This window comes from Phalangium opilio, unplaced genomic scaffold (assembly GCF_054372755.1).
Source record: "Phalangium opilio isolate 3A_F unplaced genomic scaffold, DU_Popi_V2 ptg001675l_1, whole genome shotgun sequence".
Taxonomy (NCBI): Eukaryota; Metazoa; Arthropoda; class Arachnida; order Opiliones; family Phalangiidae; genus Phalangium; species Phalangium opilio.
Window position 1 is genome coordinate 2,073,656 of NW_028324261.1, and position 26,598 is coordinate 2,100,253.

A 26,598-nucleotide genomic window follows, 5' to 3' on the forward strand; every position below is an offset into this window, starting at 1 on the left:
CCCGAAACCGGTGTTGTGAGGTCTCAGATGTGGCGTAAAAAGTCAAGGTTTTTCCTTAATACCTGACGACCATTCAATTTTTGGGCTTCCGTGGCGCAATGGTTAGCGCGTTCAGCTGTTATTCAAAAGAGTGGTGGTTTGAGCCCTCCCGGGAGCGGTGCTGTGAGGTCTCAGTTGTAACGTAAAATGTCAGAGTTTTTCCACAATAACTGACGAACATTTAATTTTTGGGCTTCCGTGGAGCAATGGTTAGTGCGTTCAGCAGTTAACCGAAAGGTTGGTGGTTCGAGCCCACCCGGGAGAGGTGTTGTGGGGTCCCAGATGTAGCGTAAAAAGTCAAAACTTTTCCACAATACGGGACAACCATTTAATTCCTGAGCTTCCGTGGCTCAATGGTTAGCGCGTTCGGCTATGAACCGAAAGGTTGGTGGTTCGTGCCCATCCGGGAGCGGTGTTGTGAGGTCTCAGATGTGACGTAAAAATCAGAGTTTTTCCACAATACCTGACGAACATTTAATTTTTGGGCTTCCGTGGCGCAATGGTTAGCGCGCTCAACTGTTATTCAAAACGTTGGTGGTTCGAGCGTACCCGGGAGCGGTGTTGTGATGTCTTAGATGTGACGTAAAAAGTCGCGGTTTTTCCACAATACCTGACGATCATTTAATATTTGGGCTTCCGTGGCGCAATGGTTAGCGCGTTCGGCTGTTAACCGAAAGGTTGGTGGTTCGAGCCCACCCGAAAGCGGTGTTGTGAGGTCTCAGATGTAACGTAAAATGTCATTGTTTTTCCACAATAACTGACGAACATTTAATTTCTGAACTTCCGTGGCTCAATGGTTAGCGCGTTCGGCTGTTAACCAATAGGTTGGTGGTTCGAGCCCATCTGCGAGCGGTGTTGTGAGGTCTCAGATGTAACGTAAAAAGTCAAACGTTTTCCACAATAACTGACGAACCGAAAGGTTGGTGGTTCGTGCCCATCCGGGAGCGGTGTTGTGAGGTCTCAGATGTGACGTAAAAATCAGAGTTTTTCCACAATACCTGACGAACATTTAATTTTTGGGCTTCCGTGGCGCAATGGTTTGCGCGCTCAACTGTTATTCTAAAGGTTGGTGGTTCGAGCCCCTCCGGGAGCGTTTTGTGGGGTCTCAGATGTAACGTAAAAAGTCAGAGTTTTTCCACAATACGAGACAACCATATAATTTCTGAACTTCCGTGGCTCAATGGTTAGCGCGTTCGGCTGTTAACCAGTAAGTTGGTGGTTCGAGCCCACCCGAAACCGGTGTTGTGAGGTCTCAGATGTGGCGTAAAAAGTCAAGGTTTCTCCACAATACCTGACAACCATTTAATTACTGAGCTTCCGTGGCTCAATGGTTGGCGCGTTCGGCTGTTAACCGAAAGGTTGGTGGTTCGAGCCCATCCGGGAGCGGTGTTGTGAGATCTCAGATGTGACGTAAAAGTCAAGAGTTTTCCACAATACCTGACGACCGTTTAATATTTGGGCTTCCGTGGCGCAATGGTTAGCGCGTTCAGCTGTTATTCAAAAGCTGGTGGTTTAAGCCCTCCCGGGAGCGGTGTTGTGAGGTCTCAGATGTGACGTAGAAAGTCAGAGTTTTTCCACAATACGAGACAACCATATAATTTCTGAACTTCCGTCGCTCAATGGTTAGCGCGTTCGGCTGTTAACCAGTAAGTTGGTGGTTCGAGCCCACCCGAAATCGGTGTTGTGAGGTCTCAGATGTGGCGTAAAAAGTCAAGGTTTTTCCACAATACCTGACAACCATTCAATTTTTGGGCTTCCCTGGCGCAATGGTTAGCGCGTTCAGCTGTTATTCAAAAGAGTGGTGGTTTGAGCCCTCTCGGGAGCGGTGCTGTGAGGTCTCAGATGTAACGTAAAATGTCAGAGTTTTTCCAGAATAACTGACGAACATTTAATTTTTGGGCTTCCGTGGCGCAATGGTTAGTGCGTTCAGCAGTTAACCGAAAGGTGGGTGGTTCGAGCCCACCCGGGAGAGGTGTTGTGGGGTCCCAGATGTAGCGTAAAAAGTCAAAACTTTTCCACAATACGGGACAACCATTTAATTCCTGAGCTTCCGTGGCTCAATGGTTAGCGCGTTCGGCTGTTAACCAATAGGTTGGTGGTTCGAGCCCACCCGGGAGCGGTGTTGTGGGGTCTCAGATGTAGCATAAAAATTCAAAACTTTTCCACAATACGTGATAACCATTTAATTTCTGAGCTTCCGTGGCTTAATTGTTAGCGCGTTCGGCTGTTAACCAATAGGTTGGTGGTTCGAGCCCACCCGGGACCGGTGTTGTGGGATCTCAAATGTAACGTAAAAACCAAAGTTTCTCCACAATACCTGACGAACATTTAATTTTTGGGTTTCCGTAGCGCATTGGTTAGCGCGTTCGGCTATGAACCGAAAGGTTGGTGGTTCGAGCCCATCCGGGAGCGGTGTTGTGAGGTCTCAGATGTGAAGTAAAAAGTCAAAGTTTTACCTCAATACCTGACGAAAATTTAATTTTTGGGCTTCAGTGGCGCAATGGTTAGCGCGTTCGGTTGTTAACCAATAGGTTGGTGGTTCGAGCTCATCCGGGAGAGGTGTTGTGACGTCTCAGATGTAACGTAAAATGTCAGAGTTTTTCCACAATACCTGACGACCATTTAATTTTTGGGCGTCCGTGGCGAATGGTTAGCGCGTTCGGCTGTTAATCGAAAGGTTGGTGGTTCGAGCCCATCCGGGAGCGGTGTTGTGAGGTCTCAGATGTAGCGTGAAAAGTCAAACTTTTCCATAATACGTGATAACCATTTATTTTCTGAGCTTCCGTGGCTCAATTGTTAGCGCGTTCGGCTTTTATTAAATAGGTTGGTGGTTCGAGCCCACCCGGGAGCGGTGTTTTGGGATCTCAAATGTAACGTAAATAGCCTAAGTTTTACCTCAATACCTGACGAACATTTCATTTTTGGGCGTCCGTGGCGCAATGGTTAGCGCGTTCGGCTGTTAACCGAGAGGTTGGTGGTTCGAGCCCATCCGGGAGCGGTGTTGTGACGTCTCAGATGTTACGTAAAATGTCAGAGTTTTTCCACAATACCTGACGAACATTTCATTTTTGGGCTTCCGTGGCGCAATAATTAGCGCGTCCAGCTGTTAATCGAAAGGTTGGTGGTTCGAGCCCACCCGGGAGCGGTGTTGTGGGATCTGTAATGTAACGTAAAAACCCAAATTTTCCCACAATACCTGACGACCATTTAATTTTTGGGCGTCCGTGGCGCAATGGTTAGCGCGTTCGGCTGTTAACCGAAAGGTTGGTGGTTCGTGCCCATCCGGGAGCGGTGTTGTGAGGTCTCAGATGTGACGTAAAAAGTCAGAGTTTTTCCACAATACCTGACGAACATTTAATTTTTGGGCTTCCGTGGCGCAATGGTTAGCGCGCTCAACTGTTATTCAAAAGGTTGGTGGTTCGAGCGTACCCGGGAGCGGTGTTGTGATGTCTCAGATGTGACGTAAAAAGTCGAGGGTTTTCCACAATACCTGACGACCATTTAATATTTGGGCTTCCGTGGCGCAAAGGTTAGCGCGTTCGGCTGTTAACCGAAAGGTTGGTGGTTCGAGCGTACCCGGGAGCGGTGTTGTGATGTCTCAGATGTGACGTAAAAAGTCGAGGTTTTTCCACAATACCTGACGACCATTTAATATTTGGGCTTCCGTGGCGCAATGGTTAGCGCGTTCAGCAGTTAACCGAAAGGTTGGTGTTTCGAGCCCAACCAGGAGAGGTGTTGTGGGGTCTCAGATGTAGCGTAAAAAGTCAAAACTTTTTCACAATACGGGACAAACATTTAATTTCTGAACTTCCGTGGCTCAATGGTTAGCGCGTTCGGCTGTTAACCAATAGGTTGGTGGTTCGAGCCCATCTGGGAGCGGTGTTGTGAGGTCTCAGATGTAACGTAAAAAGTCAAACGTTTTCCACAATAACTGACGAACCGAAAGTTTGGTGGTTCGAGCCCATACGGGAGCGTTTTGTGGTATCTCAGGTGTAACGTGAAAAGTCAGAGTTTTTCCACAATACCTGACGAGCATTTAATTTTTGGGCTTCCGTGGCGCAATGGTTAGCGCGTTCAGCTGTTAATCGAAAGGTTGGTGGTTCGAGCCCATCCGGGAGCGGTGTTGTGTGGTCTCAGATGTGAAGTAAAAAGTCAAAGTTTTACCTCAATACCTGACGAAAATTTAATTTTTGGGCTTCAGTGGCGCAATGGTCAGCGCGTTCAGCTGTTAACCAATAGGTTGGTGGTTCGAGCCCACCCGGGAGCGGTGTTTTGGGATCTCAGATGTAACGTAAAATGTCAGAGTTTTTCCACAATACCTGACGAGCATTTAATTTTTGGGCTTCCGTGGCTCAATGGTTAGAGCGTTCAGCTGTTAACCAGTAGGTTGGTGGTTCGAGCCCATCCGGGAGCGGTGTTGTGTGGTCTCAGATGTGAAGTAAAAAGTCAAAGTTTTACCTCAATACCTGACGACCATTTAATTTCTGGGCGTCCGTGGCGCAATGGTTAGCGCGTTCGGCTGTTAACCGAAAGGTTGGTGGTTCGAGCCCATCCGGGAGCGGTGCTGTGAGGTCTCAGATGTGAAGTAAAAAGTCAAAGTTTTACCTCAATACCTGACGACCATTTAATATTTGGGCTTCCGTTGCGCTATGGTTAGCGCTTTCGGCTGTTAACCGAAAGGTTGGTGGTTCGAGCGTACACGGGAGCGGTGTTGTGATGTCTCAGATGTGACGTAAAAAGTCGAGGCTTTTCCACAATACCTGACGACCATTTAATATTTGGGCTTCCGTGGCGCAATGGTTAGCGCGTTCAGCAGTTAACTGAAAGGTTGGTGTTTCGAGCCCACCCAGGAGAGGTGTTGTGGGGTCTCAGATGTAGCGTAAAAAGTCAAAACTTTTTCACAATACGGGACAAACATTAATTTCTGAACTTCCGTGGCTCAATGGTTAGCGCGTTCGTCTGTTAACCAATAGGTTCGGTGGTTCGAGCCCATCTGGGAGCGGTGTTGTGAGGTCTCAGATGTAACGTAAAAAGTCAAACGTTTTCCACAATAACTGACGAACCGAAAGTTTGGTGGTTCGAGCCCATCCGGGAGCGTTTTGTGGTGTCTCAGATGTAACGTGAAAAGTCAGAGTTTTTCCACAATACCTGACGAACATTTAATTTTTGGGCTTCCGTGGCGCAATGGTTAGTGCGCTCAGCTGTTATTCAAAAGGTTGGTGGTTCGAGCCCCTCCGGGAGCGTTTTGTGGGGTCTCAGATATAACGTAAAAAGTCAGAGTTTCTCCACAATACCTGACAACCAATTAATTACTGAGCTTCCGTGGCTCAATGGTTAGCGCGTTCGGCTGATAACCAATAGGTTGGTGGTTCGAGCCCATCCGGGAGCGGTGTTGTGAGGTCTCAGATGTAACGTAAAATGTCATAGTTTTTCCACAGCACCTGACGACCATTTAAATTTTGGGCTTCCGTGGCGCAATGGTTAGCGCGTTCAGCTGTTATTCAAAAGACTGGTGGTTTGAGCCCTTCCGGGAGCGGTGTTGTGAGGTCGCAAATGTGACGTAAAAAGTCAAGGATTTTCCACAATAACTGACGACCTTTTAATATTTGGGCTTCCGTTGCGCAATGGTTAGCGCGTTCGGCTGTTAACCGAAAGGTTGGTGGTTCGAGCCCACCCGGGAGCGTTGTTGTTGGATCTCTAATGTAACGTAAAAACCCAAATTTTCCCACAATACCTGACGACCATTTAATTTTTGGGCGTCCGTGGCGCAATGGTTAGCGCGTTCGGCTGTTAACCGAAAGGTTGGTGGTTCGTGCCCATCCGGGAGCGGTGTTGTGAGGTCTCAGATGTGACGTAAAAAGTCAGAGTTTTTCCACAATACCTGACGAACATTTAATTTTTGGGCTTCCGTGGCGCAATGGTTAGCGCGCTCAACTGTTATTCAAAAGGTTGGTGGTTCGAGCGTACCCGGGAGCGGTGTTGTGATGTCTCAGATGTGACGTAAAAAGTCGAGGGTTTTCCACAATACCTGACGACCATTTAATATTTGGGCTTCCGTGGCGCAAAGGTTAGCGCGTTCGGCTGTTAACCGAAAGGTTGGTGGTTCGAGCGTACCCGGGAGCGGTGTTGTGATGTCTCAGATGTGACGTAAAAAGTCGAGGTTTTTCCACAATACCTGACGACCATTTAATATTTGGGCTTCCGTGGCGCAATGGTTAGCGCGTTCAGCAGTTAACCGAAAGGTTGGTGTTTCGAGCCCAACCAGGAGAGGTGTTGTGGGGTCTCAGATGTAGCGTAAAAAGTCAAAACTTTTTCACAATACGGGACAAACATTTAATTTCTGAACTTCCGTGGCTCAATGGTTAGCGCGTTCGGCTGTTAACCAATAGGTTGGTGGTTCGAGCCCATCTGGGAGCGGTGTTGTGAGGTCTCAGATGTAACGTAAAAAGTCAAACGTTTTCCACAATAACTGACGAACCGAAAGTTTGGTGGTTCGAGCCCATACGGGAGCGTTTTGTGGTATCTCAGGTGTAACGTGAAAAGTCAGAGTTTTTCCACAATACCTGACGAGCATTTAATTTTTGGGCTTCCGTGGCGCAATGGTTAGCGCGTTCAGCTGTTAATCGAAAGGTTGGTGGTTCGAGCCCATCCGGGAGCGGTGTTGTGTGGTCTCAGATGTGAAGTAAAAAGTCAAAGTTTTACCTCAATACCTGACGAAAATTTAATTTTTGGGCTTCAGTGGCGCAATGGTCAGCGCGTTCAGCTGTTAACCAATAGGTTGGTGGTTCGAGCCCACCCGGGAGCGGTGTTTTGGGATCTCAGATGTAACGTAAAATGTCAGAGTTTTTCCACAATACCTGACGAGCATTTAATTTTTGGGCTTCCGTGGCTCAATGGTTAGAGCGTTCAGCTGTTAACCAATAGGTTGGTGGTTCGAGCCCATCCGGGAGCGGTGTTGTGTGGTCTCAGATGTGAAGTAAAAAGTCAAAGTTTTACCTCAATACCTGACGACCATTTAATTTCTGGGCGTCCGTGGCGCAATGGTTAGCGCGTTCGGCTGTTAACCGAAAGGTTGGTGGTTCGAGCCCATCCGGGAGCGGTGCTGTGAGGTCTCAGATGTGAAGTAAAAAGTCAAAGTTTTACCTCAATACCTGACGACCATTTAATATTTGGGCTTCCGTTGCGCTATGGTTAGCGCTTTCGGCTGTTAACCGAAAGGTTGGTGGTTCGAGCGTACACGGGAGCGGTGTTGTGATGTCTCAGATGTGACGTAAAAAGTCGAGGCTTTTCCACAATACCTGACGACCATTTAATATTTGGGCTTCCGTGGCGCAATGGTTAGCGCGTTCAGCAGTTAACTGAAAGGTTGGTGTTTCGAGCCCACCCAGGAGAGGTGTTGTGGGGTCTCAGATGTAGCGTAAAAAGTCAAACTTTTTCACAATACGGGACAAACATTAATTTCTGAACTTCCGTGGCTCAATGGTTAGCGCGTTCGTCTGTTAACCAATAGGTTCGGTCTTTCGAGCCCATCTGGGAGCGGTGTTGTGAGGTCTCAGATGTAACGTAAAAAGTCAAACGTTTTCCACAATAACTGACGAACCGAAAGTTTGGTGGTTCGAGCCCATCCGGGAGCGTTTTGTGGTGTCTCAGATGTAACGTGAAAAGTCAGAGTTTTTCCACAATACCTGACGAACATTTAATTTTTGGGCTTCCGTGGCGCAATGGTTAGTGCGCTCAGCTGTTATTCAAAAGGTTGGTGGTTCGAGCCCCTCCGGGAGCGTTTTGTGGGGTCTCAGATATAACGTAAAAAGTCAGAGTTTCTCCACAATACCTGACAACCAATTAATTACTGAGCTTCCGTGGCTCAATGGTTAGCGCGTTCGGCTGATAACCAATAGGTTGGTGGTTCGAGCCCATCCGGGAGCGGTGTTGTGAGGTCTCAGATGTAACGTAAAATGTCATAGTTTTTCCACAGCACCTGACGACCATTTAAATTTTGGGCTTCCGTGGCGCAATGGTTAGCGCGTTCAGCTGTTATTCAAAAGACTGGTGGTTTGAGCCCTTCCGGGAGCGGTGTTGTGAGGTCGCAAATGTGACGTAAAAAGTCAAGGATTTTCCACAATAACTGACGACCTTTTAATATTTGGGCTTCCGTTGCGCAATGGTTAGCGCGTTCGGCTGTTAACCGAAAGGTTGGTGGTTCGAGCCCATCCGGGAGCGGTGTTGTGTGGTCTCAGATGTGAAGTAAAAAGTCAAAGTTTTACCTCAATACCTGACGAAAATTTAATTTTTGGGCTTCAGTGGCGCAATGGTCAGCGCGTTCAGCTGTTAACCAATAGGTTGGTGGTTCGAGCCCACCCGGGAGCGGTGTTTTGGGATCTCAGATGTAACGTAAAATGTCAGAGTTTTTCCACAATACCTGACGAGCATTTAATTTTTGGGCTTCCGTGGCTCAATGGTTAGAGCGTTCAGCTGTTAACCAATAGGTTGGTGGTTCGAGCCCATCCGGGAGCGGTGTTGTGTGGTCTCAGATGTGAAGTAAAAAGTCAAAGTTTTACCTCAATACCTGACGACCATTTAATTTCTGGGCGTCCGTGGCGCAATGGTTAGCGCGTTCGGCTGTTAACCGAAAGGTTGGTGGTTCGAGCCCATCCGGGAGCGGTGCTGTGAGGTCTCAGATGTGAAGTAAAAAGTCAAAGTTTTACCTCAATACCTGACGACCATTTAATATTTGGGCTTCCGTTGCGCTATGGTTAGCGCTTTCGGCTGTTAACCGAAAGGTTGGTGGTTCGAGCGTACACGGGAGCGGTGTTGTGATGTCTCAGATGTGACGTAAAAAGTCGAGGCTTTTCCACAATACCTGACGACCATTTAATATTTGGGCTTCCGTGGCGCAATGGTTAGCGCGTTCAGCAGTTAACTGAAAGGTTGGTGTTTCGAGCCCACCCAGGAGAGGTGTTGTGGGGTCTCAGATGTAGCGTAAAAAGTCAAACTTTTTCACAATACGGGACAAACATTAATTTCTGAACTTCCGTGGCTCAATGGTTAGCGCGTTCGTCTGTTAACCAATAGGTTCGGTGGTTCGAGCCCATCTGGGAGCGGTGTTGTGAGGTCTCAGATGTAACGTAAAAAGTCAAACGTTTTCCACAATAACTGACGAACCGAAAGTTTGGTGGTTCGAGCCCATCCGGGAGCGTTTTGTGGTGTCTCAGATGTAACGTGAAAAGTCAGAGTTTTTCCACAATACCTGACGAACATTTAATTTTTGGGCTTCCGTGGCGCAATGGTTAGTGCGCTCAGCTGTTATTCAAAAGGTTGGTGGTTCGAGCCCCTCCGGGAGCGTTTTGTGGGGTCTCAGATATAACGTAAAAAGTCAGAGTTTCTCCACAATACCTGACAACCAATTAATTACTGAGCTTCCGTGGCTCAATGGTTAGCGCGTTCGGCTGATAACCAATAGGTTGGTGGTTCGAGCCCATCCGGGAGCGGTGTTGTGAGGTCTCAGATGTAACGTAAAATGTCATAGTTTTTCCACAGCACCTGACGACCATTTAAATTTTGGGCTTCCGTGGCGCAATGGTTAGCGCGTTCAGCTGTTATTCAAAAGACTGGTGGTTTGAGCCCTTCCGGGAGCGGTGTTGTGAGGTCGCAAATGTGACGTAAAAAGTCAAGGATTTTCCACAATAACTGACGACCTTTTAATATTTGGGCTTCCGTTGCGCAATGGTTAGCGCGTTCGGCTGTTAACCGAAAGGTTGGTGGTTCGAGCCCATCCGGGAGCGGTGTTGTGTGGTCTCAGATGTGAAGTAAAAAGTCAAAGTTTTACCTCAATACCTGACGAAAATTTAATTTTTGGGCTTCAGTGGCGCAATGGTCAGCGCGTTCAGCTGTTAACCAATAGGTTGGTGGTTCGAGCCCACCCGGGAGCGGTGTTTTGGGATCTCAGATGTAACGTAAAATGTCAGAGTTTTTCCACAATACCTGACGAGCATTTAATTTTTGGGCTTCCGTGGCTCAATGGTTAGAGCGTTCAGCTGTTAACCAATAGGTTGGTGGTTCGAGCCCATCCGGGAGCGGTGTTGTGTGGTCTCAGATGTGAAGTAAAAAGTCAAAGTTTTACCTCAATACCTGACGACCATTTAATTTCTGGGCGTCCGTGGCGCAATGGTTAGCGCGTTCGGCTGTTAACCGAAAGGTTGGTGGTTCGAGCCCATCCGGGAGCGGTGCTGTGAGGTCTCAGATGTGAAGTAAAAAGTCAAAGTTTTACCTCAATACCTGACGACCATTTAATATTTGGGCTTCCGTTGCGCTATGGTTAGCGCTTTCGGCTGTTAACCGAAAGGTTGGTGGTTCGAGCGTACACGGGAGCGGTGTTGTGATGTCTCAGATGTGACGTAAAAAGTCGAGGCTTTTCCACAATACCTGACGACCATTTAATATTTGGGCTTCCGTGGCGCAATGGTTAGCGCGTTCAGCAGTTAACTGAAAGGTTGGTGTTTCGAGCCCACCCAGGAGAGGTGTTGTGGGGTCTCAGATGTAGCGTAAAAAGTCAAACTTTTTCACAATACGGGACAAACATTAATTTCTGAACTTCCGTGGCTCAATGGTTAGCGCGTTCGTCTGTTAACCAATAGGTTCGGTGGTTCGAGCCCATCTGGGAGCGGTGTTGTGAGGTCTCAGATGTAACGTAAAAAGTCAAACGTTTTCCACAATAACTGACGAACCGAAAGTTTGGTGGTTCGAGCCCATCCGGGAGCGTTTTGTGGTGTCTCAGATGTAACGTGAAAAGTCAGAGTTTTTCCACAATACCTGACGAACATTTAATTTTTGGGCTTCCGTGGCGCAATGGTTAGTGCGCTCAGCTGTTATTCAAAAGGTTGGTGGTTCGAGCCCCTCCGGGAGCGTTTTGTGGGGTCTCAGATATAACGTAAAAAGTCAGAGTTTCTCCACAATACCTGACAACCAATTAATTACTGAGCTTCCGTGGCTCAATGGTTAGCGCGTTCGGCTGATAACCAATAGGTTGGTGGTTCGAGCCCATCCGGGAGCGGTGTTGTGAGGTCTCAGATGTAACGTAAAATGTCATAGTTTTTCCACAGCACCTGACGACCATTTAAATTTTGGGCTTCCGTGGCGCAATGGTTAGCGCGTTCAGCTGTTATTCAAAAGACTGGTGGTTTGAGCCCTTCCGGGAGCGGTGTTGTGAGGTCGCAAATGTGACGTAAAAAGTCAAGGATTTTCCACAATAACTGACGACCTTTTAATATTTGGGCTTCCGTTGCGCAATGGTTAGCGCGTTCGGCTGTTAACCGAAAGGTTGGTGGTTCGAGCCCACCCGGGAGCGTTGTTGTTGGATCTCTAATGTAACGTAAAAAGCCAAAGTTCTTCCACAATACCTGACGACCATTTAATTTTTGGGCGTCCGTGGCGCAATGGTTAGCGCGTTCGGCTGTTAACCGAAAGGTTGGTGGTTCGAGCCCATCCGGGAGCCGTGTTGTGACGTCTCAAATGTTACGTAAAATGTCAGAGTTTTTCCACAATACCTGACGAACATTTAATTTTTGGGCTTCCGTGGCGCAATAATTAGCGCGTCCAGCTATTAATCGAAAGGTTGGTGGTTCGAGCCCACCCGGGAGCGGTGTTGTGGGATCTCAAATGTAACGTAGAAAGCCAAAGTTTTTCCACAATACCTGACTACCATTTAATTTTTGGGCTTCCTTGGCGCAATGGTTAGCGCGTTCGGCTGTTGACCGAAAGGTTGGTGGTTCGAGCCCACCTGGGAGAGGTGCTGTAGGGTCTCAGATGTAACGTAAAAAGTCATAACTTATCCACAATACCTAACAACCATTTAATTTCTGAGCTTCTGGGGCTCACTGGTTAGCGCGTTCGGCTGTTAACCAATAGGTTGGTGGTTCGAGCCCATCCGGGAGAAGTGTTGTGACGTCTCAGATGTAACGTAAAATGTCAGAGTTTTTCCACAATACCTGACGAGCATTTAATTTTTGGGCTTCCGTGGCTCAATGGTTAGAGCGTTCGGCTGTTAACCAATAGGTTGGTGGTTCGAGCCCTCCCGGGAGCGGTGTTGTGACGTCTCAGATGTAACGTAAAATGTCAGAGTTTTTCCACAATACCTGACGAGCATTTAATTTTTGGGCTTCCGTGGCGCAATGGTTAGCGCGTTCAGCTGTTAACCAATAGGTTGGTGGTTCGAGCCCACCCGGGAGCGGTGTTTTGGGATCTCAAATGTAACGTAAATAGCCAAAGTTTTTCCACAATACCTGACGACCATTTAATTTTTGGGCGTCCGTGGCGCAATGGTTAGCGCGTTCGGCTGTTAACCGAAAGGTTGGTGGTTCGAGCCCATCCGGGAGCGGTGCTGTGAGGTCTCAGATGTGAAGTAAAAAGTCAAAGTTTTACCTCAATACCTGACGACCATTTAATATTTGGGCTTCCGTTGCGCTATGGTTAGCGCGTTCGGCTGTTAACCGAAAGGTTGGTGGTTCGAGCCCACCCGGGAGCGGTGTTGTGGGATCTCTAATGTAACGTAAAAACCCAAATTTTCCCACAATACCTGACGACCATTTAATTTTTGGGCGTCCGTGGCGCAATGGTTAGCGCGTTCGGCTGTTAACCGAAAGGTTGGTGGTTCGAGCCCATCCGGGAGCGGTGTTGTGTGGTCTCAGATGTAACGTAAAATGTCAGAGTTTTTCCACAATACCTGACGAACATTTAATTTTTGGGCTTCCGTGGCTCAATGGTTAGAGCGTTCGGCTGTTAACCAATAGGTTGGTGGTTCGGGCCCTCCCGGGAGCGGTGTTGTGACGTCTCAGATGTAACGTAAAATGTCAGAGTTTTTCTACAATACCTGACGAACATTTAATTTTTGGGCTTCCGTGGCTCAATGGTTAGAGCGTTCGGCTGTTAACCAATAGGTTGGTGGTTCGGGCCCTCCCGGGAGCGGTGTTGTGACGTCTCAGATGTAACGTAAAATGTCAGAGTTTTTCTACAATACCTGACGAACATTTAATTTTTGGGCTTCCGTGGCTCAATGGTTAGAGCGTTCGGCTGTTAACCAATAGGTTGGTGGTTCGGGCCCTCCCGGGAGCGGTGTTGTGACGTCTCAGATGTAACGTAAAATGTCAGAGTTTTTCCACAATACCTGACGAACATTTAATTTTTGGGCTTCCGTAGCTTAATGATTAGAGCGTTCGGCTGTTAACCAATAGGTTGGTGGTTCGGGCCCTCCCGGGAGCGGTGTTGTGACGTCTCAGATGTAACGTAAAATGTCAGAGTTTTTCCACAATACCTGACGAACATTTAATTTTTGGGCTTCCGTGGCTCAATGGTTAGCGCGTTCGGCTGTTAATCGAAAGGTTGGTGGTTCGAGGCCATCCGGGAGCGGTGTTGTGAGGTCTCAGATGTAGCGTGAAAAGTCAAACTTTTTCCATAATACGTGATAACCATTTATTTTCTTAGCTTCCGTGGCTCAATTGTTAGCGCGTTCGGCTGTTAACCAATAGGTTGGTGGTTCGAGCCCATCCGGGAGAGGTGTTGTGACGTCTCAGATGTAACGTAAAATGTCAGAGTTTTTCCACAATACCTGACGAACATCTAATTTTTGGGCTTCCGTGGCTCAATGGTTAGAGCGTTCGGCTGTTAACCAATAGGTTGGTGGTTCGGGCCCTCCCGGGAGCGGTGTTGTGACGTCTCAGATGTAACGTAAAATGTCAGAGTTTTTCTACAATACCTGACGAACATTTAATTTTTGGGCTTCCGTGGCTCAATGGTTAGAGCGTTCGGCTGTTAACCAATAGGTTGGTGGTTCGGGCCCTCCCGGGAGCGGTGTTGTGACGTCTCAGATGTAACGTAAAATGTCAGAGTTTTTCTACAATACCTGACGAACATTTAATTTTTGGGCTTCCGTGGCTCAATGGTTAGAGCTTTCGGCTGTTAACCAATAGGTTGGTGGTTCGGGCCCTCCCGGGAGCGGTGTTGTGACGTCTCAGATGTAACGTAAAATGTCAGAGTTTTTCCACAATACCTGACGAACATTTAATTTTTGGGCTTCCGTGGCTCAATGGTCAGAGCGTTCGGCTGTTAACCAATAGGTTGGTGGTTCGGGCCCTCCCGGGAGCGGTGTTGTGACGTCTCAGATGTAACGTAAAATGTCAGAGTTTTTCCACAATACCTGACGAACATTTAATTTTTGGGCTTCTGTGGCTCAATGGTTAGCGCGTTCGGCTGTTAATCGAAAGGTTGGTGGTTCGAGGCCATCCGGGAGCGGTATTGTGAGGTCTCAGATGTAACGTAAAATGTCAGAGTTTTTCTACAATACCTGACGAACATTTAATTTTTGGGCTTCCGTGGCTCAATGGTTAGAGCGTTCGGCTGTTAACCAATAGGTTGGTGGTTCGGGCCCTCCCGGGAGCGGTGTTGTGACGTCTCAGATGTAACGTAAAATGTCAGAGTTTTTCCACAATACCTGACGAACATTTAATTTTTGGGCTTCCGTGGCTCAATGGTCAGAGCGTTCGGCTGTTAACCAATAGGTTGGTGGTTCGGGCCCTCCCGGGAGCGGTGTTGTGACGTCTCAGATGTAACGTAAAATGTCAGAGTTTTTCCACAATACCTGACGAACATTTAATTTTTGGGCTTCTGTGGCTCAATGGTTAGCGCGTTCGGCTGTTAATCGAAAGGTTGGTGGTTCGAGGCCATCCGGGAGCGGTATTGTGAGGTCTCAGATGTAACGTAAAATGTCAGAGTTTTTCTACAATACCTGACGAACATTTAATTTTTGGGCGTCCGTGGCGCAATGGTTAGCGCGTTCGGCTGTTAACCGAAAGGTTGGTGGTTCGAGCCCATCCGGGAGCCGTGTTGTGACGTCTCAAATGTTACGTAAAATGTCAGAGTTTTTCCACAATACCTGACGAACATTTAATTTTTGGGCTTCCGTGGCGCAATAATTAGCGCGTCCAGCTATTAATCGAAAGGTTGGTGGTTCGAGCCCACCCGGGAGCGGTGTTGTGGGATCTCAAATGTAACGTAGAAAGCCAAAGTTTTTCCACAATACCTGACTACCATTTAATTTTTGGGCTTCCTTGGCGCAATGGTTAGCGCGTTCGGCTGTTGACCGAAAGGTTGGTGGTTCGAGCCCACCTGGGAGAGGTGCTGTAGGGTCTCAGATGTAACGTAAAAAGTCATAACTTATCCACAATACCTAACAACCATTTAATTTCTGAGCTTCTGGGGCTCACTGGTTAGCGCGTTCGGCTGTTAACCAATAGGTTGGTGGTTCGAGCCCATCCGGGAGAAGTGTTGTGACGTCTCAGATGTAACGTAAAATGTCAGAGTTTTTCCACAATACCTGACGAGCATTTAATTTTTGGGCTTCCGTGGCTCAATGGTTAGAGCGTTCGGCTGTTAACCAATAGGTTGGTGGTTCGAGCCCTCCCGGGAGCGGTGTTGTGACGTCTCAGATGTAACGTAAAATGTCAGAGTTTTTCCACAATACCTGACGAGCATTTAATTTTTGGGCTTCCGTGGCGCAATGGTTAGCGCGTTCAGCTGTTAACCAATAGGTTGGTGGTTCGAGCCCACCCGGGAGCGGTGTTTTGGGATCTCAAATGTAACGTAAATAGCCAAAGTTTTTCCACAATACCTGACGACCATTTAATTTTTGGGCGTCCGTGGCGCAATGGTTAGCGCGTTCGGCTGTTAACCGAAAGGTTGGTGGTTCGAGCCCATCCGGGAGCGGTGCTGTGAGGTCTCAGATGTGAAGTAAAAAGTCAAAGTTTTACCTCAATACCTGACGACCATTTAATATTTGGGCTTCCGTTGCGCTATGGTTAGCGCGTTCGGCTGTTAACCGAAAGGTTGGTGGTTCGAGCCCACCCGGGAGCGGTGTTGTGGGATCTCTAATGTAACGTAAAAACCCAAATTTTCCCACAATACCTGACGACCATTTAATTTTTGGGCGTCCGTGGCGCAATGGTTAGCGCGTTCGGCTGTTAACCGAAAGGTTGGTGGTTCGAGCCCATCCGGGAGCGGTGTTGTGTGGTCTCAGATGTGAAGTAAAAAGTCAAAGTTTTACCTCAATACCTGACGAAAATTTAATTTTTGGGCTTCAGTGGCGCAATGGTCAGCGCGTTCAGCTGTTAACCAATAGGTTGGTGGTTCGAGCCCATCCGGGAGAGGTGTTGTGACGTCTCAGATGTAACGTAAAATGTCAGAGTTTTTCCACAATACCTGACGAACATTTAATTTTTGGGCTTCCGTGGCTCAATGGTTAGAGCGTTCGGCTGTTAACCAATAGGTTGGTGGTTCGGGCCCTCCCGGGAGCGGTGTTGTGACGTCTCAGATGTAACGTAAAATGTCAGAGTTTTTCTACAATACCTGACGAACATTTAATTTTTGGGCTTCCGTGGCTCAATGGTTAGAGCGTTCGGCTGTTAACCAATAGGTTGGTGGTTCGGGCCCTCCCGGGAGCGGTGTTGTGACGTCTCAGATGTAACGTAAAATGTCAGAGTTTTTCTACAATACCTGACGAACATTTAATTTTTGGGCTTCCGTGGCTCAATGGTTAGAGCGTTCGGCTGTTAACCAATAGGTTGGTGGTTCGGGCCCTCCCGGGAGCGGTGTTGTGACGTCTCAGATGTAACGTAAAATGTCAGAGTTTTTCCACAATACCTGACGAACATTTAATTTTTGGGCTTCCGTAGCTTAATGATTAGAGCGTTCGGCTGTTAACCAATAGGTTGGTGGTTCGGGCCCTCCCGGGAGCGGTGTTGTGACGTCTCAGATGTAACGTAAAATGTCAGAGTTTTTCCACAATACCTGACGAACATTTAATTTTTGGGCTTCCGTGGCTCAATGGTTAGCGCGTTCGGCTGTTAATCGAAAGGTTGGTGGTTCGAGGCCATCCGGGAGCGGTGTTGTGAGGTCTCAGATGTAGCGTGAAAAGTCAAACTTTTTCCATAATACGTGATAACCATTTATTTTCTTAGCTTCCGTGGCTCAATTGTTAGCGCGTTCGGCTGTTAACCAATAGGTTGGTGGTTCGAGCCCATCCGGGAGAGGTGTTGTGACGTCTCAGATGTAACGTAAAATGTCAGAGTTTTTCCACAATACCTGACGAACATCTAATTTTTGGGCTTCCGTGGCTCAATGGTTAGAGCGTTCGGCTGTTAACCAATAGGTTGGTGGTTCGGGCCCTCCCGGGAGCGGTGTTGTGACGTCTCAGATGTAACGTAAAATGTCAGAGTTTTTCTACAATACCTGACGAACATTTAATTTTTGGGCTTCCGTGGCTCAATGGTTAGAGCGTTCGGCTGTTAACCAATAGGTTGGTGGTTCGGGCCCTCCCGGGAGCGGTGTTGTGACGTCTCAGATGTAACGTAAAATGTCAGAGTTTTTCTACAATACCTGACGAACATTTAATTTTTGGGCTTCCGTGGCTCAATGGTTAGAGCTTTCGGCTGTTAACCAATAGGTTGGTGGTTCGGGCCCTCCCGGGAGCGGTGTTGTGACGTCTCAGATGTAACGTAAAATGTCAGAGTTTTTCCACAATACCTGACGAACATTTAATTTTTGGGCTTCCGTGGCTCAATGGTCAGAGCGTTCGGCTGTTAACCAATAGGTTGGTGGTTCGGGCCCTCCCGGGAGCGGTGTTGTGACGTCTCAGATGTAACGTAAAATGTCAGAGTTTTTCCACAATACCTGACGAACATTTAATTTTTGGGCTTCTGTGGCTCAATGGTTAGCGCGTTCGGCTGTTAATCGAAAGGTTGGTGGTTCGAGGCCATCCGGGAGCGGTATTGTGAGGTCTCAGATGTAACGTAAAATGTCAGAGTTTTTCTACAATACCTGACGAACATTTAATTTTTGGGCTTCCGTGGCTCAATGGTTAGAGCGTTCGGCTGTTAACCAATAGGTTGGTGGTTCGGGCCCTCCCGGGAGCGGTGTTGTGACGTCTCAGATGTAACGTAAAATGTCAGAGTTTTTCCACAATACCTGACGAACATTTAATTTTTGGGCTTCCGTGGCTCAATGGTCAGAGCGTTCGGCTGTTAACCAATAGGTTGGTGGTTCGGGCCCTCCCGGGAGCGGTGTTGTGACGTCTCAGATGTAACGTAAAATGTCAGAGTTTTTCCACAATACCTGACGAACATTTAATTTTTGGGCTTCTGTGGCTCAATGGTTAGCGCGTTCGGCTGTTAATCGAAAGGTTGGTGGTTCGAGGCCATCCGGGAGCGGTATTGTGAGGTCTCAGATGTAACGTAAAATGTCAGAGTTTTTCTACAATACCTGACGAACATTTAATTTTTGGGCTTCCGTGGCTCAATGGTTAGAGCGTTCGGCTGTTAACCAATAGGTTGGTGGTTCAGGCCCTCCCGGGAGCGGTGTTGTGACGTCTCAGATGTAACGTAAAATGTCAGAGTTTTTCCACAATACCTGACGAACATTTAATTTTTGGGCTTCCGTGGCTCAATGGTTAGAGCGTTCGGCTGTTAACCAATAGGTTGGTGGTTCGGGCCCTCCCGGGAGCGGTGTTGTGACGTCTCAGATGTAACGTAAAATGTCAGAGTTTTTCCACAATACCTGACGAACATTTAATTTTTGGGCTTCTGTGGCTCAATGGTTAGCGCGTTCGGCTGTTAATCGAAAGGTTGGTGGTTCGAGGCCATCCGGGAGCGGTGTTGTGACGTCTCAGATGTAACGTGAAATGTCAGAGTTTTTCTACAATACCTGACGAACATTTAATTTTTGGGCTTCCGTGGCTCAATGGTTAGAGCGTTCGGCTGTTAACCAATAGGTTGGTGGTTCGGGCCCTCCCGGGAGCGGTGTTGTGACGTCTCAGATGTAACGTAAAATGTCAGAGTTTTTCCACAATACCTGACGAACATTTAATTTTTGGGCTTCCGTGGCTCAATGGTTAGAGCGTTCGGCTGTTAACCAATAGGTTGGTGGTTCGGGCCCTCCCGGGAGCGGTGTTGTGACGTCTCAGATGTAACGTAAAATGTCAGAGTTTTTCCACAATACCTGACGAACATTTAATTTTTGGGCTTCCGTGGCTCAATGGTTAGCGCGTTCGGCTGTTAATCGAAAGGTTGGTGGTTCGAGGCCATCCGGGAGCGGTGTTGTGAGGTCTCAGATGTAGCGTGAAAAGTCAAACTTTTTCCATAATACGTGATAACCATTTATTTTCTTAGCTTCCGTGGCTCAATTGTTAGCGCGTTCGGCTGTTAACCAATAGGTTGGTGGTTCGAGCCCATCCGGGAGAGGTGTTGTGACGTCTCAGATGTAACGTAAAATGTCAGAGTTTTTCCACAATACCTGACGAACATTTAATTTTTGGGCTTCCGTGGCTCAATGGTTAGAGCGTTCGGCTGTTAACCAATAGGTTGGTGGTTCGGGCCCTCCCGGGAGCGGTGTTGTGACGTCTCAGATGTAACGTAAAATGTCAGAGTTTTTCCACAATACCTGACGAACATTTAATTTTTGGGCTTCCGTGGCTCAATGGTTAGAGCGTTCGGCTGTTAACCAATAGGTTGGTGGTTCGGGCCCTCCCGGGAGCGGTGTTGTGACGTCTCAGATGTAACGTAAAATGTCAGAGTTTTTCCACAATACCTGACGAACATTTAATTTTTGGGCTTCCGTGGCTCAATGGTTAGAGCGTTCGGCTGTTAACCAATAGGTTGGTGGTTCGGGCCCTCCCGGGAGCGGTGTTGTGACGTCTCAGATGTAACGTAAAATGTCAGAGTTTTTCTACAATACCTGACGAACATTTAATTTTTGGGCTTCCGTGGCTCAATGGTTAGAGCGTTCGGCTGTTAACCAATAGGTTGGTGGTTCGGGCCCTCCCGGGAGCGGTGTTGTGACGTCTCAGATGTAACGTAAAATGTCAGAGTTTTTCTACAATACCTGACGAACATTTAATTTTTGGGCTTCCGTGGCTCAATGGTTAGAGCTTTCGGCTGTTAACCAATAGGTTGGTGGTTCGGGCCCTCCCGGGAGCGGTGTTGTGACGTCTCAGATGTAACGTAAAATGTCAGAGTTTTTCCACAATACCTGACGAACATTTAATTTTTGGGCTTCTGTGGCTCAATGGTTAGCGCGTTCGGCTGTTAATCGAAAGGTTGGTGGTTCGAGGCCATCCGGGAGCGGTGTTGTGAGGTCTCAGATGTAGCGTGAAAAGTCAAACTTTTTCCATAATACGTGATAACCATTTATTTTCTGAGCTTCCGTGGCTCAATTGTTAGCGCGTTCGGCTGTTAACCAATAGGTTGGTGGTTCGAGCCCACCCGGGAGCGGTGTTTTGGGATCTCAAATGTAACGTAAAAACCCAAAGTTTTTCCACAATACCTGACGACCATTTAATTTTTGGGCGTCCGTGGCGCAATGGTTAGCGCGTTCGGCTGTTAACCGAAACGGTGGTGGTTCGAGCCCATCCGGGAGCGGTGCTGTGACGTCTCAGATGTTACGTAAAATGTCAGAGTTTTTCCACAATACCTGACGACCATTTAATATTTGGGCTTCCGTTGCGCAATGGTTAGCGCGTTCGGCTGTTAACCGAAAGGTTGGTGGTTCGAGCCCACCCGGGAGCGGTGTTGTGGGATCTCTAATGTAACGTAAAAACCCAAAGTTTATCCACACTGAAACCATTATTTTTATACTTTTTGCTTTAATTCAAGCAAATGTAACGATATTCAATCAAAAAACTGTTAAAATTAAATTTTTCAATTAGAAATCGTTGTCACGGATTTTGTATCTTGAAGAAGAAAAACATGCGATTTTTTCGGTACTTTTTTGAATGCATTTTTTTCTGGAGAAATTTTTGACCGAATTCAGCTTAATTCCCTATAAAACACTCATTAAAAGTGATTTCATCTCGATTGAACAATAAATAAAAATGTACCTCGATTTTTAATAACATTTTCAAAATCGACGTTTCACGGCCAAAGAAGCATATTTTGAGTATTTCTTCACTATTTTCCAATATAACCACTGAAATCATTATTTTTATACTTTTTGCTTTAATTCAAGCAAATGTAACGATAATCATTCAAAAAACTGTTAAAATTCAATTTTTCCATAAGAAATCGTTGTCACGGATTTTGTATCTTGAAGAAGAAAAACATGCGATTTTTTCGGTACTTTTTTGAATGCATTTTTTCTGGAGAAATTTTTGACCGAATTCAGCTTAATTCCCTATAAAACACTCATTAAAAGTGATTTCATCTCGATTGAACAATAAATAAAAATGTACCTCGATTTTTAATAACATTTTCAAAATCGACGTTTCACGGCCAAAGAAGCATATTTTGAGTATTTCTTCACTATTTTCAAATATAACCACTGAAACCATTATTTTTATACTTTTTGCTTTAATTCAAGCAAATGTAACGATAATCATTCAAAAAACTGTTAAAATTCAATTTTTCCATAAGAAATCGTTGTCACGGATTTTGTATCTTGAAGAAGAAAAACATGCGATTTTTTCGGTACTTTTTTGAATGCATTTTTTTCTGGATAAATTTTTGACCGAATTCAGCTTAATTGCCTATAAAACACTCAATAAAAGTGATTTCATCTCGATTGAACAATAAATAAAAATGTACCTCGATTTTTAATAACATTTTCAAAATCGACGTAACTCGGCGTAAGAAAAACATGTTGAGTATTTGTTCACTATTTTCAAATATAACCACTGAAACCATTATTTTTGTAATTTTTGCGTTAATTCAAGCAAATGTAACGATATTCATTCAACAAACTGTTAAAATTCAATTTTTCAATAAGAAATCGTTGTCACGGATTTTGTATCTTGAAGAAAAAAAACATGATATTTTTTCGGTACACTTTTGAATGCATTTTTTTCTGGAGAAATGTTTGACCGAATTCAGCTTAATTCCCTATAAAACACTCATTGAAAGTGATTTCATCTCGATTGAACAATAATTAAAAATTTACCTCGATTTTTAATAACATTTTCAAAATCGACGTTTCACGGCCAAAGAAGCTTACTTTGAGTATTTCTTCACTATTTTCAAATATATTCATTGAAACCATTATTTTTATACTTTTTGCTTTAATTCAAGCAAATGTAACGATATTCATTCAACAAACCGTTAAAATTCAATTTTAAATAAGAAATCGTTGTCACGGATTTTGTATCTTGAAGAAAAAAACATGCGATTTTTTCGGTACTTTTTTGAATGCATTTTTTTCTGGAGAAATTTTTGACCCAATTCAGCTTAATTCCCTATAAAACACTCATTGAAAGTGATTTCATCTCGATTGAACAATAAATAAAAATGTACCTCGATTTTTAATAACGTTTTCAAAATCGACGTAACTCGGCCTAAGAAAAACATTTTGAGTATTTGTTCACTGCTTTCAAATATAACCACTGAAACCATTATTTTTGTAATTTTTGCGTTAATTCAAGCAAATGTAACGATATTCATTCAACAAACTGTTAAAATTCAATTTTAAATAAGAAATCGTTGTCACGGATTTTGTATCTTGAAGAAGAAAAACATGCGATTTTTTCGGTACTTTTTTGAATTCATTTTTTTCTGGCTAAATTTTTGACCGAATTCAGTTCACTATTTACAAATATATTCACTGAAACCATTATTTTTATACTTTTTGCTTTAATTCAAGCAAATGTAACGATATTCATTCAACAAACTGTTAAAATTCAATTTTAAATAAGAAATCGTTGTCACGGATTTTGTATCTTGAAGAAAAAAAACATGCGATTTTTTCGGTACACTTTTGAATGCATTTTTTTCTGGAGAAATGTTTGACCGAATTCAGCTTAATTCCCAATAAAACACTCATTGAAATTGATTTCATCTCGATTGAACAATAAATAAAAATGTACCTCGATTTTTAATAACATTTTCAAAATCGACGTTTCACGGCCAAAGAAGCATATTTTGAGTATTTCTTCACTATTTTCCAATATAACCACTGAAACCATTATTTTTATACTTTTTGCTTTAATTCAAGCAAATGTAACGATAATCATTCAAAAAACTATTAAAATTCAATTTTTCCATAAGAAATCGTTGTCACGGATTTTGTATCTTGAAGATGAAAAACATGCGATTTTTTCGGTACTTTTTTGAATGCATTTTTTTCTGGAGAAATTTTTTTTGACCGAATTCAGCTTAATTCCCTATAAAACACTCATTAAAAGTGATTTCATCTCGATTGAACAATAAATAAAAATGTACCTCGATTTTTAATAACATTTTCAAAATCGACGTTTCACGGCCAAAGAAGCATATTTTGAGTATTTCTTCACTATTTTCAAATATAACCACTGAAACCATTATTTTTATACTTTTTGCTTTAATTCAAGCAAATGTAACGATAATCATTCAAAAAACTGTTAAAATTCAATTTTTCCATAAGAAATCGTTGTCACGGATTTTGTATCTTGAAGAAGAAAAACATGCGATTTTTTCGGTACTTTTTTGAATGCATTTTTTTCTGGAGAAATTTTTGACCGAATTCAGCTTAATTCCCTATAAAACACTCATTAAAAGTGATTTCATCTCGATTGAACAATAAATAAAAATGTACCTCGATTTTTAATAACATTTTCAAAATCGACGTTTCACGGCCAAAGAAGCATATTTTGAGTATTTCTTCACTATTTTCCAATATAACCACTGAAATCATTATTTTTATACTTTTTGCTTTAATTCAAGCAAATGTAACGATAATCATTCAAAAAACTGTTAAAATTCAATTTTTCCATAAGAAATCGTTGTCACGGATTTTGTATCTTGAAGAAGAAAAACATGCGATTTTTTCGGTACTTTTTTGAATGCATTTTTTCTGGAGAAATTTTTGACCGAATTCAGCTTAATTCCCTATAAAACACTCATTAAAAGTGATTTCATCTCGATTGAACAATAAATAAAAATGTACCTCGATTTTTAATAACATTTTCAAAATCGACGTTTCACGGCCAAAGAAGCATATTTTGAGTATTTCTTCACTATTTTCAAATATAACCACTGAAACCATTATTTTTATACTTTTTGCTTTAATTCAAGCAAATGTAACGATAATCATTCAAAAAACTGTTAAAATTCAATTTTTCCATAAGAAATCGTTGTCACGGATTTTGTATCTTGAAGAAGAAAAACATGCGATTTTTTCGGTACTTTTTTGAATGCATTTTTTTCTGGATAAATTTTTGACCGAATTCAGCTTAATTGCCTATAAAACACTCAATAAAAGTGATTTCATCTCGATTGAACAATAAATAAAAATGTACCTCGATTTTTAATAACATTTTCAAAATCGACATAACTCGGCGTAAGAAAAACATTTTGAGTATTTGTTCACTATTTTCAAATATAACCACTGAAACCATTATTTTTGTAATTTTTGCGTTAATTCAAGCAAATGTAACGATATTCATTCAACAAACTGTTAAAATTCAATTTTTCAATAAGAAATCGTTGTCACGGATTTTGTATCTTGAAGAAAAAAAACATGCGATTTTTTCGGTACACTTTTGAATGCATTTTTTTCTGGAGAAATGTTTGACCGAATTCAGCTTAATTCCCTATAAAACACTCATTGAAATTGATTTCATCTCGATTGAACAAAAATAAAAATGTACCTCGATTTTTAATAACATTTTCAAAATCGACGTTTCACGGCCAAAGAAGCATATTTTGAGTATTTCTTCACTATTTTCCAATATAACCACTGAAACCATTATTTTTATACTTTTTTCTTTAATTCAAGCAAATGTAACGATAATCATTCAAAAAACTATTAAAATTCAATTTTTCCATAAGAAATCGTTGTCACGGATTTTGTATCTTGAAGATGAAAAACATGCGATTTTTTCGGTACTTTTTTGAATGCATTTTTTTCTGGAGAAATTTTTGACCGAATTCAGCTTAATTCCCTATAAAACACTCATTAAAAGTGATTTCATCTCGATTGAACAATAAATAAAAATGTACCTCGATTTTTAATAACATTTTCAAAATCGACATAACTCGGCGTAAGAAAAACATTTTGAGTATTTGTTCACTATTTTCAAATATAACCACTGAAACCATTATTTTTGTAATTTTTGCGTTAATTCAAGCAAATGTAACGATATTCATTCAACAAACTGTTAAAATTCAATTTTTCAATAAGAAATCGTTGTCACGGATTTTGTATCTTGAAGAAAAAAAACATGCGATTTTTTCGGTACACTTTTGAATGCATTTTTTTCTGGAGAAATGTTTGACCGAATTCAGCTTAATTCCCTATAAAACACTCATTGAAATTGATTTCATCTCGATTGAACAAAAATAAAAATGTACCTCGATTTTTAATAACATTTTCAAAATCGACGTTTCACGGCCAAAGAAGCATATTTTGAGTATTTCTTCACTATTTTCCAATATAACCACTGAAACCATTATTTTTATACTTTTTTCTTTAATTCAAGCAAATGTAACGATAATCATTCAAAAAACTATTAAAATTCAATTTTTCCATAAGAAATCGTTGTCACGGATTTTGTATCTTGAAGATGAAAAACATGCGATTTTTTCGGTACTTTTTTGAATGCATTTTTTCTGGAGAAATTTTTGACCGAATTCAGCTTAATTCCCTATAAAACACTCATTAAAAGTGATTTCATCTCGATTGAACAATAAATAAAAATGTACCTCGATTTTTAATAACATTTTCAAAATCGACGTTTCACGGCCAAAGAAGCATATTTTGAGTATTTCTTCACTATTTTCAAATATAACCACTGAAACCATTATTTTTATACTTTTTGCTTTAATTCAAGCAAATGTAACGATAATCATTCAAAAAACTGTTAAAATTCAATTTTTCCATAAGAAATCGTTGTCACGGATTTTGTATCTTGAAGAAGAAAAACATGCGATTTTTTCGGTACTTTTTTGAATGCATTTTTTTCTGGATAAATTTTTGACCGAATTCAGCTTAATTGCCTATAAAACACTCAATAAAAGTGATTTCATCTCGATTGAACAATAAATAAAAATGTACCTCGATTTTTAATAACATTTTCAAAATCGACATAACTCGGCGTAAGAAAAACATTTTGAGTATTTGTTCACTATTTTCAAATATAACCACTGAAACCATTATTTTTGTAATTTTTGCGTTAATTCAAGCAAATGTAACGATATTCATTCAACAAACTGTTAAAATTCAATTTTTCAATAAGAAATCGTTGTCACGGATTTTGTATCTTGAAGAAAAAAAACATGCGATTTTTTCGGTACACTTTTGAATGCATTTTTTTCTGGAGAAATGTTTGACCGAATTCAGCTTAATTCCCTATAAAACACTCATTGAAATTGATTTCATCTCGATTGAACAAAAATAAAAATGTACCTCGATTTTTAATAACATTTTCAAAATCGACGTTTCACGGCCAAAGAAGCATATTTTGAGTATTTCTTCACTATTTTCCAATATAACCACTGAAACCATTATTTTTATACTTTTTTCTTTAATTCAAGCAAATGTAACGATAATCATTCAAAA

At 43.3% G+C, this 26,598-nt stretch overlaps 6 non-coding genes across 6 annotated transcripts; all 6 read left to right on the plus strand.

The window, feature by feature from the left end:
- Positions 1-378: 378 nt before the first annotated feature.
- On the plus strand, positions 379-451 carry TRNAH-AUG (transfer RNA histidin (anticodon AUG)). Its single transcript has one exon. It is a non-coding gene; the product is annotated as a tRNA-His (tRNA).
- A 1,927-nt stretch (positions 452-2,378) lies between these two features.
- On the plus strand, positions 2,379-2,451 carry TRNAH-AUG (transfer RNA histidin (anticodon AUG)). Its single transcript has one exon. It is a non-coding gene; the product is annotated as a tRNA-His (tRNA).
- Positions 2,452-5,355: 2,904 nt separating this feature from the next.
- TRNAI-GAU (transfer RNA isoleucine (anticodon GAU)) lies at positions 5,356-5,428 on the plus strand. The gene has a single exon. It is a non-coding gene; the product is annotated as a tRNA-Ile (tRNA).
- A 2,464-nt stretch (positions 5,429-7,892) lies between these two features.
- On the plus strand, positions 7,893-7,965 carry TRNAI-GAU (transfer RNA isoleucine (anticodon GAU)). Its single transcript has one exon. It is a non-coding gene; the product is annotated as a tRNA-Ile (tRNA).
- Positions 7,966-9,454: 1,489 nt separating this feature from the next.
- On the plus strand, positions 9,455-9,527 carry TRNAI-GAU (transfer RNA isoleucine (anticodon GAU)). The gene has a single exon. It is a non-coding gene; the product is annotated as a tRNA-Ile (tRNA).
- Positions 9,528-11,016: 1,489 nt separating this feature from the next.
- On the plus strand, positions 11,017-11,089 carry TRNAI-GAU (transfer RNA isoleucine (anticodon GAU)). Its single transcript has one exon. It is a non-coding gene; the product is annotated as a tRNA-Ile (tRNA).
- The last annotated feature ends 15,509 nt before the right edge of the window (positions 11,090-26,598 follow it).